This window comes from Dermacentor albipictus, chromosome 10, assembly GCF_038994185.2.
Source record: "Dermacentor albipictus isolate Rhodes 1998 colony chromosome 10, USDA_Dalb.pri_finalv2, whole genome shotgun sequence".
In the NCBI taxonomy this organism is placed as follows: Eukaryota; Metazoa; Arthropoda; class Arachnida; order Ixodida; family Ixodidae; genus Dermacentor; species Dermacentor albipictus.
This window is the reverse complement of record NC_091830.1, coordinates 101,297,596-101,310,095: the sequence shown is the minus strand read 5'-3', so window position 1 is coordinate 101,310,095 and position 12,500 is coordinate 101,297,596. Positions and strand designations below refer to the sequence as shown.

Here is a 12,500-nt window from a genome sequence, read left to right as displayed (position 1 = left end):
TCAAGAAAAACAATTTGTTTGGAGCTTCACGTGTAAGAGGAGTGTCTCCCTAGTAGGTGCCGGTTTTCCTTTTTTTTTTCCTCCCGATAACAGTACTCATGTGCCACTTGTGTCACCATGACATGATTTTTTTTTTTGGGGGGGGGGTTCTCCCTTGATCCTCAAGCGAGTTTCACACATCACGCAGACGTCCGCATCTATCCAGTAATGATGCCATTTACAAAAATCTTAAACAACCGAGGCCCGCACCTGCTCAATCAACGCCAACTCAATTTAAGGAAGCTGATCGAAACCATCCAGTTTGGGAAAAGCTAATTTATGCAGTAGCATTCTTTTTATTATTATTGTGAGAGACGTGAAATACACACCATGAAATGAACGTCCGCTTGTTACCCTTTTGTTACTGCGGTGCGAAATCATCGCGCGTAATACCGATTCAATTTTGTCTTGTTTGGTGGTTTGTCAGCACTTTGTGTTCTTCAAGAAAATCAGCTACAGGCTTTTAAATTATGTGCGCGAAACTTTTCTCCATCTGCCACCCGGAACATATTTAAAGAAGAGAGAAAGCAGCCGGGGCCTTGAGATTTCGAAAATGCCGCGCTCTGAAATTTTCACATCAGCCATTGGGAAGATAATTATTATCCGTCACAAACAAAAAAAAAAACAGCTTTGAAATGAGCATTGATAGTGGCCACGTTTTTTCGGGGCATGTCTTGATGAAATAATTGCAGTTCAGTTCGTTGGTTCAATTGCATTTGTTGGCTCCTTGCAGCATGTTTAGATTTCATCTTTTTCAGTATTCCTAGTGTTCTCATTGTAGTATGAATAACCTGCAGATTTTTCGTTGTTGTTGTTATGCGTTATACAATGCTGAGCGATGTTTTTCCTTTCCTTGAAGCTAGCCATAGAAGTATAAAACTTTCTATAAACTCATTACAATAAGAATCCAGCATACGGTTCATCATCGGCGCGAGAAACGTTCGGGAAGTGGCGACTTTTAATGCCGTGATCATGAAGCTTAACAGCAGAGCATGTTCATCAGATATGCCAGGGGTGACGTAACGCAAGGCGTGAATCGAATCTAAGATTGAAATGGCGTTCTGAATTCTTTTGGTTCCAGATAGAACAAACAAAAATATATAAAAAAAAGCATGTCATTGATTGTCATTCAAACCTCAAGAGCGCGTGGAGAAAGTGTTCCGGTTTACATTCGGCAAATCGAAATGAACGGCTAAAATTAACCTATCGTCTGGTTTCATGCGGGAGATCACGTGCGCACGCAAATTTCTTCGTACGGGAATTTTATGAAGTGAAGGCGGCTACAGATCATTTCCTTTGTCTAGTTCATGTTCGTAGGCGCAAATTGCAAACGTAATACTTGGAGGAACGTTTCCACTAATCTACAGGGGCTCTCTCATTTCTCCGATTGCTCGCAAACACATTGCATTGCTAGTCGTGACGTTTCACAGTGACGTTTCACCATGCCCGTCGAAGTTGATTACCAGTACCGCGCCAGCGTCGACCGGCCGGCGAAGCGACGAACTCAGCAGCGCATGCGCGAGGCCCTACAACACCCCAACCGAGCTACCCTGCTTATCGGAGAGAGCGAGTGCGCGTGAACGCGGGCTCGTCTGACGATCTGGATTAAAGAAAAAAAAAAAGTGTGTCCGAGATATTGACGAAGACAAGTGGTCGCTGTCGCTCTGAATCTTAGCGCGTTATAGAAAACGTGGGATGGCGGTGCTTCCTCGAGGGTCTAAAAGTACAATCTTCGAACTAGCGCTCCCGGCGGAACGTGGAGCTAGCATCCTTCTTCTTGGAACGGTTTGCAATGGACTGCTTGAATGTGCCGACCACGAGTCACGGGTCGCGTATAGAGCCAACGTTTGGCAAGAACGCGTCTAGCACAACCGATCGCGGTTGCGATAACCCATCGTTGGTAGCGAAAAAAAGAAAGAAAGAAAAAAAAAACACCTACCCGCAGCTTGTAGCAGTAACCGTAAATGTGGTTCTAAATATAGGTTCGCTGGTCACTGAAACTTTCTCATAACGCACACCACTGTAGTCCAAAAAGAACAAAGCACGCACAATAGATATGATACAGCCGTCACCGCATGATTTCGCGTTTTCCTTATTGCATTACTTTCGTGGGCATGCGCGCTAGGGCCACGCAGGCCAGGAGGCAAGGGGAAAAAAAAAATAAGAAATGATACGCGATCCTCAGCATTGACTTGGCTGATGTGGCACTCGCATTTATGTTCTTTACCTTAGGCGAGCGCAACGCGCCAACTGAACTCCAATTTCCCATAACGGAAATTCGTATTTGGCCATTTGGTTGTATTTTTGGCTGATGTTCGCGTTTTTCGCCCGAGCATGCGCTTCACTGCGCCGCTCGTTGCCCCTTCAATGCGGCTTCACTGCCCTGCAGGCGTGTTCTGCGTCAAGCCGAACCACCAGGCAAAAAGCCTGGGCGCCGCCATCTTGTTGAGAGCGGCGCCGGGGACACAATCGCGCCTAGCTCATTGAGTTTTCCCCCAAAACTGAACGAAATAGCCTTATTTAAATGAGAAAGATGCCGCGAGTGCCGCAACGAAGGACCTTAAGGATTACCGAAGGGTAACTGAGGGCGACGCGACGAGCTTTGGAAAGAAGAATGATGGGTGTAGCGCTACGGGGGATAAGAATAGAGCAGATTCGGGGGGTGAGCGAACAAACGCGAGCTAATGACACCTTAGTTTAAACCAAGAAAAAGAAATGGGCGTGCGCAGGGCATGCAATGTGGGGGGAAGATCATCAATTAAGGGTTACCGACTGAATTCCAAGAGAAGGGAAGCGTAGCACGGGGTGGCGGAAATTTAGGAGGGCAGATTAGATTAGGAAGGGCGCAGGCACTAGACGGCGACCGTGACCGGGCTTACACGTGACCGGGGTGCTTGGAGAATAATGGGAGAGGTCTTTGCCCTGCAGTGGTCGTAGCCAGCAGGATGATGATGACGAAAAGGTAGCAACAGGTATTCATAACATACAGGTTGGAAAGCTGAGGCACCTCTGAACCCTTGAATATATTTCGCCACACTTGGCCATACGACAAGTTTGTTTTCGAGGCGCTCGGTCCCACTGCAGCGAAAATGTTGCCGGAAATCGGGCACTCCATTTTTGTTTCATAGGGAACCTTTCTTCCACTAGGGCAGCGGATTTTCGCAGGGCGAGCTTGCTGTCGTTTACGGATCAAAGCGATAGTGAACTCCAAAATGCAGTGTTGGCTTTGAGTGGGACTTACATTGATTGCAAAACCCACGGCTAATCACCCTTCCCCCCCCCCCCCCCCCAAGTGGCTCATTACAGCAGACAATCGTTCAGAAACACCGGCATCGTTGCGTATAGTATGGGAATGGTGCGTGTCACGTGAGTGCTCGCTTCGAGCTTGTGTTCTTCATTTTGATTGAATGAAGTCTCACCTAAGTGAGCGGGGGCCGATCCCGGAGGTAGTGCAATACCGGGCCGACCTGCGGCGGAGGTGAAGCAGGCTTCAAGCACTCCGCCAACTTCCAAAAATAGGTTTAATATCGTGGGTCCATATAGAACCCGTATCAGATATTAAGCTGATAAGAACAGATACTACACTTTGATCTTAGCCAAAAGGCCGAGAAGCGATGTCTTTCACTTCACTCCATTGTACCACTGCCTTGTGGGTGCCCTGGCGACATTGGTAACCTCAGCAACAGCGTGGGCAATCTTATAAAACCCAGCCCGTCTAGAGACTCTATGCTCTCTATCTCGCGAATCAACTCGCGACGCCTCAGTCTTTCACTGTTAACGAAACGCCGTCGCGTAGAAACGAGACCCGAGCGCAAGCTTGTTCGCAAGGCAAAACCAACGAAGGCAACCTCGTAGAAAACGGAACAGGCGAGCGGAAAACACGCGCAAGGGGAATGCTTACTTCCGTCTGAATGCGACCGCTCAAGGCGGCTTTCTTTGAGGCCTTCGTTTCAAGCCCGTGCGCAAGTGTAATACACTACGCGCATTTCCCTCATTTCCTTTTATTTACCGCAAGGCCCACTGAAAGTTTTCATACGGCACAGGCCGGGACGGATTGCAACGTGTCGATTCGACCGCTAGAATTAGGTAGCGCGCCTCATGTACGAATGAAAGAGAATGAAAAAAAAAAAATAAATAAATATAGAAAAGGCTGCGCACTCCTTCCAACCGGAAACATAGAGGGCAGGAAGATCGCCATGTGGAGCACAGGTGTTGTTAAAAAAGAAAGAAAGAAAGAAAGAAATAGCGCTACCCCATCATCTTTACCGTGTGCGTGTATACACACACACGCACACATATGCACGCGCACGCACGCGCGCGCGCGCACGCACACACACACACACACACACACACACACACACACACACATACGCACACATGCTAGCATAGCTTAAGCACAGCTGGAAAGCTCAGCCTTGCGCAAGAAAAAAGGACCACGCCCTTTCGCAAGCCCCTTTGAAACTTTTAAATGAGAAACATGTGTACAGCGAGGTCGTTCGAAACTGGCGCGAAAACGCATCCGCGCCATCTGTGTGCGGAACTAGGAAAACCTACGGCCTTCGCCATACAGAAAGAAAGGTAGATGGCGCGAGCTAACGCTCCGTTGCATACTAAGAACGAGAGCTAGTGAATAATGGCAGAAACGTCTTGGGAAGAGAGAAAAAAACAACAACAACAAAAAAAAAGAAAGACACGCAAGTTGTTGGCTCGCGCAAGCATTCTATTTTACAGCGAGTAAAGAGCATAGCAACTTCTCACAAGAGCAGCAAGAAAGACAAGAAGAACGTGAGAGAGGGGGAGAAACAGGCGCGTTTCTTTGGAATGCAGAGCATGCTGCACACACTATGAAGTGCCAAAGAGACGGGGAAAGCAGATGGCGCGATTGTGTATGTCCTCAAAGCTTGAAAACAATTTCTAAACTACAAGGTGTGCCGAAGTCCGCCTACTCTCATCAGGTTGCTCCCGCCTCCAATTGCATTTAAATTAAAATTACAGTCGCCTCAGAGGCAGAGAGAGAGAGAGAGAGAGAGAAAATGTGTACACTTGCTTCGCGCAGCTGCACCCGTTCAAATTTTACAGCAACAAGAGCACTCCCGCAGGCACAAAGTCCGCTGCCGCGTCCGCCGGGGCGGAATGCACTCGCTTCCGTAAATTGTCGTGCGGCAGACTGCTGCATCGTAGCACACCTGAAACCGCGCAGACGTCAGCGATCGCCGCGAGATCGCTGCGAGCGCTAAAGTCCGAAACCACGTCCGCCGGGGCGGCGGGAGCTCGATACCCCTTCACGAAACTTCTGCGTGTACACCGCCGCACGGCCACGGCGGAGTCGCTGGCATCCTGCGCGCAGTTGCATTGCGTCGCGCCGGGAATCGTTGAAGCCCCACGCAGACGTCGGCGTCGGCCCCGACCTGGCTGCGAGCGCTCGAAGAGACCAAGTCCGAAGCCACGTGAGCCGGGGCGGTGTGAGCGCGACTAAGTCCGAGACGACGTCAGCCGGGGCGGCGTGAGCGAGACCAAGTCCGAGACTACGTCAGCCGGGGCGGCGTGAGCGAGACCAAGTCCGAGACTACGTCAGCCGGGGCGTCGACTAAGTCCGAGACGACGTCAGCCGGGGCGTCGAGCACGCCGCGGTCGCTTTTCCCACTCTTACTCGAAAAATGGCGAAGGGGCCGCGCTAGCGTGCCTTGAATCGGTGAGCGGCGGTACCGCGGCGATCGCGAGAGCTCAAATCGGCCGTGCCAAGGCCAAATATTGGCGCTCGGCTCGGCGCAGTACGCCGCCTTGTCGCACGAGTACGGCCCCGTGGAGGTCTGGTCACTTATCGCTGCTCTTATAAGGGGCCGTACCGCCCTGGCCGACGTTGTACCGTAGTGCCGTTTTCGGCTTGCGCGTGTTCGTGGTGGTGTCCGCGCACCGCTCCGCACTCGAGAATCGTGCCCACGACGACGCGAGCGCTCGGAAGAGACGCAAGTCCGAAACCACGTGAGCCGGGGCGGTGTGAGCGCGACTAAGTCCGAGACGACGTCAGCCGGGGCGGCGTGAGCGAGACTAAGTCCGAGACTACGTCAGCCGGGGCGTCGACCAAGTCCGAGACGACGTCAGCCGGGGCGTCGAGCACGCCGCGCGCGCTTTTCCCACTCTTACTCGAAAAATGGCGAAGGGGCCGCGCTAGCGTGCCTTGAATCGGTGAGCGGCGGTACCGCGGCGATCGCGAGAGCTCAAATCGGCCGTGCCAAAGCCAAATATTGGCGCTCGGCTCGGCGCAGTACGCCGCCTTGTCGCACGAGTACGGCCCCGTGGAGGTCTGGTCACTTATCGCTGCTCTTATAAGGGGCCGTACCGCCCTGGCCGACGTTGTACCGTAGTGCCGTTTTCGGCTTGCGCGTGTTCGTGGTGGTGTCCGCGCACCGCTCCGCACTCGAGAATCGTGCCCACGACGACGCGAGCGCTCGGAAGAGACGAAAGTCCGAAACCACGTGAGCCGGGGCGGTGTGAGCGCGACTAAGTCCGAGACGACGTCAGCCGGGGCGGCGTGAGCGAGACTAAGTCCGAGACTACGTCAGCCGGGGCGTCGACCAAGTCCGAGACGACGTCAGCCGGGGCGTCGAGCACGCCGCGCGCGCTTTTCCCACTCTTACTCGAAAAATGGCGAAGGGGCCGCGCTAGCGTGCCTTGAATCGGTGAGCGGCGGTACCGCGGCGATCGCGAGAGCTCAAATCGGCCGTGCCAAAGCCAAATATTGGCGCTCGGCTCGGCGCAGTACGCCGCCTTGTCGCACGAGTACGGCCCCGTGGAGGTCTGGTCACTTATCGCTGCTCTTATAAGGGGCCGTACCGCCCTGGCCGACGTTGTACCGTAGTGCCGTTTTCGGCTTGCGCGTGTTCGTGGTGGTGTCCGCGCACCGCTCCGCACTCGAGAATCGTGCCCACGACGACGCGAGCGCTCGGAAGAGACGAAAGTCCGAAACCACGTGAGCCGGGGCGGTGTGAGCGCGACTAAGTCCGAGACGACGTCAGCCGGGGCGGCGTGAGCGAGACTAAGTCCGAGACTACGTCAGCCGGGGCGACGAGCACGCCGCGCGCGCTTTTCGCACTCTTACTCGAAAAATGGCGAAGGGGCCGCGCTAGCGTGCCTTGAATCGGTGAGCGGCGGTACCGCGGCGATCGCGAGAGCTCAAATCGGCCGTGCCAAGGCCAAATATTGGCGCTCGGCTCGGCGCAGTACGCCGCCTTGTCGCACGAGTACGGCCCCGTGGAGATCTGGTCACTTATCGCTGCTCATATAAGGGGGCCGTACCGCCCTGGCCGACGTTGTACCGTAGTGCCATTTTCGGCTTGCGCGTGTTCGTGGTGGTGTCCGCGCACCGCTCCGCACTCGAGAATCGTGCCCACGACGACGCGAGCGCTCGGAAGAGACGGAAGTCCGAAACCACGTGAGCCGGGGCGGTGTGAGCGCGACTAAGTCCGAGACGACGTCAGCCGGGGCGGCGTGAGCGAGACTAAGTCCGAGACTACGTCAGCCGGGGCGACGAGCACGCCGCGCGCGCTTTTCGCACTCTTACTCGAAAAATGGCGAAGGGGCCGCGCTAGCGTGCCTTGAATCGGTGAGCGGCGGTACCGCGGCGATCGCGAGAGCTCAAATCGGCCGTGCCAAGGCCAAATATTGGCGCTCGGCTCGGCGCAGTACGCCGCCTTGTCGCACGAGTACGGCCCCGTGGAGATCTGGTCACTTATCGCTGCTCATATAAGGGGGCCGTACCGCCCTGGCCGACGTTGTACCGTAGTGCCGTTTTCGGCTTGCGCGTGTTCGTGGTGGTGTCCGCGCACCGCTCCGCACTCGAGAATCGTGCCCACGACGACGCGAGCGCTCGGAAGAGACAGAAGTCCGAAACCACCTGAGCCGGGCCGCGGCGGGAGCTCGACGCCCGTCACGCAACTTTGGCGTACAAGCCACCGCACGGCCGCGACTGAGTCGTCGCCACCGTCCGGCTGGCTGCACTATAGCACGCCGGGAACCGGGAAAGAACCGCGCAGAGGTCGTCGTTTTGCCGCGGCGTTGGCGCGAGCGCGCGAAGAGACAAAGTCCGAAACGGCGTCAGCCGGGGTGTCGAGCACGCCGCCCGCGCCGGTCGCACTCGTGCTCGGAAACGGCGAAAGGGCCGCGCTAGCGTGCGGCCCCGTAGGGGCACAGAAAGGCGATTGTTCTGGAAACCGCGCTGTCCATAGGCGAGAGATTGCCGTTCGCGCATTCGGTCGACGCGCTGCGCTTTCACGACTTCGGCATTGCGCTGCCGACGTAAGCTTTCCATCTCGCTCGCGGCGCTGCGAGGCGGCACGATTTTCGCCAAACGCTCGTCGAAAGTGGCACGAGTACGGCCCCATGGAGATTTGGGAACTTATCGCTGCTATTATATGGGGGTCCCAGAGAGCAGTCGCCCCCAAAAGCGACCTGGGTGTTTGATATGCGGCGGGCTTCGTGCCCGTCAAGCGTGTCCCCGGTATCGCTCCCGTGGATCCCACAGCTGACGTCTGCAGCCTCATCCGCTTGATGCGTTAGGGGCTGGTTGTCGGACGACGCTTTCTCCACGATATCGAGTTGTGTTCCGCATCGTCCTCGGACGAGTCAAATGCGAAAGCGCCGAAGGCGCGGGCGTGACCCGTCGCCTGGCGGCTTTGCCGTCTCGGCTACGTTGCAAGTGTCGGTCGGTCCACCTGTGCTGCGGGCTCAAGAGAAACCGCAAGCCGTGATCGAGTCGACACAACCAGTCTATCGAGAATGTTGCGTGCTTCTTGCCGCGTGGCGATACCCGGCCCTTCGGGGAGGGCGCCGTAGCGAGCTCGAACGCCGTCGTCTCGGACTGTGCAAAGTGCTACTCTTTGCAAGAACGAAGCGTGCTGGGGCGCCTGAAGGTGGCCTCGGCATCGCAAAAACGGCGTCCGGCCTGCTTGACAGGCGGGACGCGCAGTTGAACGATTACCTGGTTGATCCTGCCAGTAATCATATGCTTGTCTCAAAGATTAAGCCATGCATGTCTAAGTACATGCCGAAATAAGGCGAAACCGCGAATGGCTCATTAAATCAGTTATGGTTCCTTAGATCGTTTCTTCCTACTTGGATAACTGTGGCAATTCTAGAGCTAATACATGCAGTGAGCCTGAAGCCCTTTGGGCGACGGGTGCTTTTATTAGACCAAGATCGATCGGGTTTCGGCCCGTATTGTGTGGTGACTCTGGATAACTTTGTGCTGATCGCATGGCCACGAGCCGGCGACGTTTCTTTCAAGTGTCTGCCTTATCAACTTTCGATGGTAGGTTACTTGCTTACCATGGTTGTTACGGGTAACGGAGAATCAGGGTTCGATTCCGGAGAGGGAGCCTGAGAAACGGCTACCACATCCAAGGAAGGCAGCAGGCGCGCAAATTACCCACTCCCGGCACGGGGAGGTAGTGACGAAAAATAACAATACGGGACTCTTTTGAGGCCCCGTAATTGAAATGAGTACACTCTAAATCCTTTAACGAGGATCAATTGGAGGGCAAGTCTGGTGCCAGCAGCCGCGGTAATTCCAGCTCCAATAGCGTATACTAAAGCTGCTGCGGTTAAAAAGCTCGTAGTTGGATCTCAGTTCCAGACGAGTAGTGCATCTACCCGATGCGACGGCTCGGACTGAACATCATGCCGGTCCTTTCTTGGTGCACTTCATTGTGTGCCTCGAGAAGGCCGGTGCTTTTACTTTGAAAAAATTAGAGTGCTCAACGCAGGCGAGTCGCCTGAATAAACTTGCATGGAATAATAGAACAAGACCTCGTTTCTGTTCTGTTGGTTTTTGGAATACGAGGTAATGATTAAGAGGGACAGACGGGGGCATTCGTATTGCGGCGCTAGAGGTGAAATTCTTGGACCGTCGCAAGACGAACTACTGCGAAAGCATTTGCCAAGAATGTTTTCTTTGATCAAGAACGAAAGTCAGAGGTTCGAAGGCGATCAGATACCGCCCTAGTTCTGACCATAAACGATGCCAACCAGCGATCCGCCTGAGTTACTCAAATGACTCGGCGGGCAGCTTCCGGGAAACCAAAGTGTTTGGGTTCCGGGGGAAGTATGGTTGCAAAGCTGAAACTTAAAGGAATTGACGGAAGGGCACCACCAGGAGTGGAGCCTGCGGCTTAATTTGACTCAACACGGGAAAACTTACCCGGCCCGGACACTGGGAGGATTGACAGATTGAGAGCTCTTTCTTGATTCGGTGGATGGTGGTGCATGGCCGTTCTTAGTTGGTGGAGCGATTTGTCTGGTTAATTCCGATAACGAACGAGACTCTAGCCTATTAAATAGGTGCGGGGTTCCCAGCACCTTACAACCTTCTTAGAGGGACAAGCGGCTCCTAGCCGCACGAAACAGAGCAATAACAGGTCTGTGATGCCCTTAGATGTCCGGGGCCGCACGCGCGCTACACTGAAGGAAGCAGCGTGTCTTTATCCCTGTCTGAAAAGACTGGGTAACCCGTGGAACTTCTTTCGTGATTGGGATAGGGGCTTGCAATTGTTCCCCTTGAACGAGGAATTCCCAGTAAGCGCGAGTCATAAGCTCGCGTTGATTACGTCCCTGCCCTTTGTACACACCGCCCGTCGCTACTACCGATTGAATGATTTAGTGAGGTCTTCGGACCGATGTCCGGCGCGGCCTTTCGGTTGCGCCGGTCTGTTGGAAAGATGACCAAACTTGATCATTTAGAGGAAGTAAAAGTCGTAACAAGGTTTCCGTAGGTGAACCTGCGGAAGGATCATTACCGGATTGTTCGAGGGTGACGAGCGCCATTGTTTCTACCCCGTGTGGGTGAAGCAGCTCGCTGCGCCCGACGCTTTCCGCCGCTGGCCCCGCTTGGACGCGGGGACGGCTATACCCGAACATGCCGGGGATTGCCCGAATTTCGAAGGGCGCCCCGTGCCAAATTTGTTGCGCCCAGTGGACGCCGGCTGCAACCTTGGACGGTTGGCTTGGCCGCGCCCGCGGGTAGAAACGGCGTAACGCACACTGGGTGGGCTTTCTGAAGTCCGCCTCGGCACTCTTGCGCGGAATGGGAGTAAGACGACCCGACCTGCTGCTCTTGCCCAGTACGAGGGGAACGGCGAAGCGTGCGGTCGGTCAAGGAACTGACGGTCGAGAGCTAATGCCGCTGCCGCTTAGTACACACGGAACCGTGGTGCGAGCGCTCTCCCGTCCTCCGCGGCAAACGCTGCCGAGTCTGAAAAGGCTGGCGGCTGCCGGTCGCTTCCTGCGGCGAGTGTGGAGTAACGACCCGACTTTGTTGCTGCCCAAGTACTAAAGGAACGGTGCGGCGCTCGGTCGGTCATGGAACCGGCGGTATTGAGGGTGCGGCTGCCAAGTACGGAAGGAACCGTGGCCTAAAGCACTCTCCCGTCCTCCGCGGCAAATTCCACCGCGCCCGAAAGGGCCGGAGGCTGCCGGTCGGCTCCCGCTCGTGACGCGCGAGGTGTCGAGTTCGCGGTTCAATGCGACGACGTCTGCAGGCTATTTGCCCGCCGCCGAGGGAAAGGCGGCGTTGCTGCGAAGTACCGAAGGAAACGCGGCTTTGCTACGTCGGAAGCGTTCTGCGGTTTGCGGACTTGTGCGCTTTGGGAAGGCGCCGCACGTCGAAAGAGGAAGTACGGACAGACGAGGGACTGTAATCCCGTATTCGAACGCACTTGCGGCCAGGCCCTTGCTGGCTTCGTCTTCCGCCTCAAGTAGACTTGTTGTGGCTCCGGCGCAGAGAGCCGTCCCTGGCACTGGCCGAGTGGCTTTGGAGAGCTGCGCGAGTACGCGCGCGCCAAGCTCTTGTCTTTCGTCTCGAGTAGGCTGTTGGATCAGCAGCGGTCATGCGGAAACGCGTGACCGCCGAACGAAAGAGCGAAACAGGAGTAGCGCACGCCGAAAGGCGCTCTTCGAAACCACACACAGGGAGACGCCACGTGCCTGAAACACTGGTTGTACTGTACTGAATTGAACAAACTATTTTTCACGACTCTAAGCGGTGGATCACTCGGTTCTCGGGTCGATGAAGAACGCAGCCAGCTGCGAGACTTGGTGTGAATTGCAGGACACACTGAGCACTGATTCTTTGAACGCACATTGCGGCCTTGGGTCTTCCCTTGGCTTCGTCTGTCTGAGGGTCGGATCACATATCAAGAGAGCCTTCGGCGCACAGGGAACGTGCGTCCGTCGACTCGTTTTGACCGCGTCGGCATCATGGACAGTACGTTGAGCGCTAAAGCCACGCGCCAGCAACCTCACGAGAAGGAGACGGTGGCGAGCCGTCGTGCCAAATCTTCGAAGAGACGGAAACGAGGCATTACTACTGCAGCGTGACGAGTGCGCGCCTCTGGCAAGACCGCCGCAGGATGGAGTCGGATACCTGCAGGGAAAGAGCGGTCCAAGCTCGAGGCGCGAACGTCTGTTGC

The 12,500-nt window shown here is 55.2% G+C and overlaps 3 non-coding genes across 3 annotated transcripts; 2 read left to right on the top strand and 1 right to left on the bottom strand.

The window, feature by feature from the left end:
* Positions 1–3,463: 3,463 nt before the first annotated feature.
* On the bottom strand, positions 3,464–3,655 carry LOC139051143 (U2 spliceosomal RNA). The gene has a single exon (XR_011509264.1). It is a non-coding gene; the product is annotated as a U2 spliceosomal RNA (small nuclear RNA).
* A 5,358-nt stretch (positions 3,656–9,013) lies between these two features.
* On the top strand, positions 9,014–10,828 carry LOC139051117 (small subunit ribosomal RNA). Its single transcript, XR_011509246.1, has one exon. It is a non-coding gene; the product is annotated as a small subunit ribosomal RNA (ribosomal RNA).
* A 1,234-nt stretch (positions 10,829–12,062) lies between these two features.
* On the top strand, positions 12,063–12,215 carry LOC139051106 (5.8S ribosomal RNA). Its single transcript, XR_011509237.1, has one exon. It is a non-coding gene; the product is annotated as a 5.8S ribosomal RNA (ribosomal RNA).
* Positions 12,216–12,500: the final 285 nt, after the last annotated feature.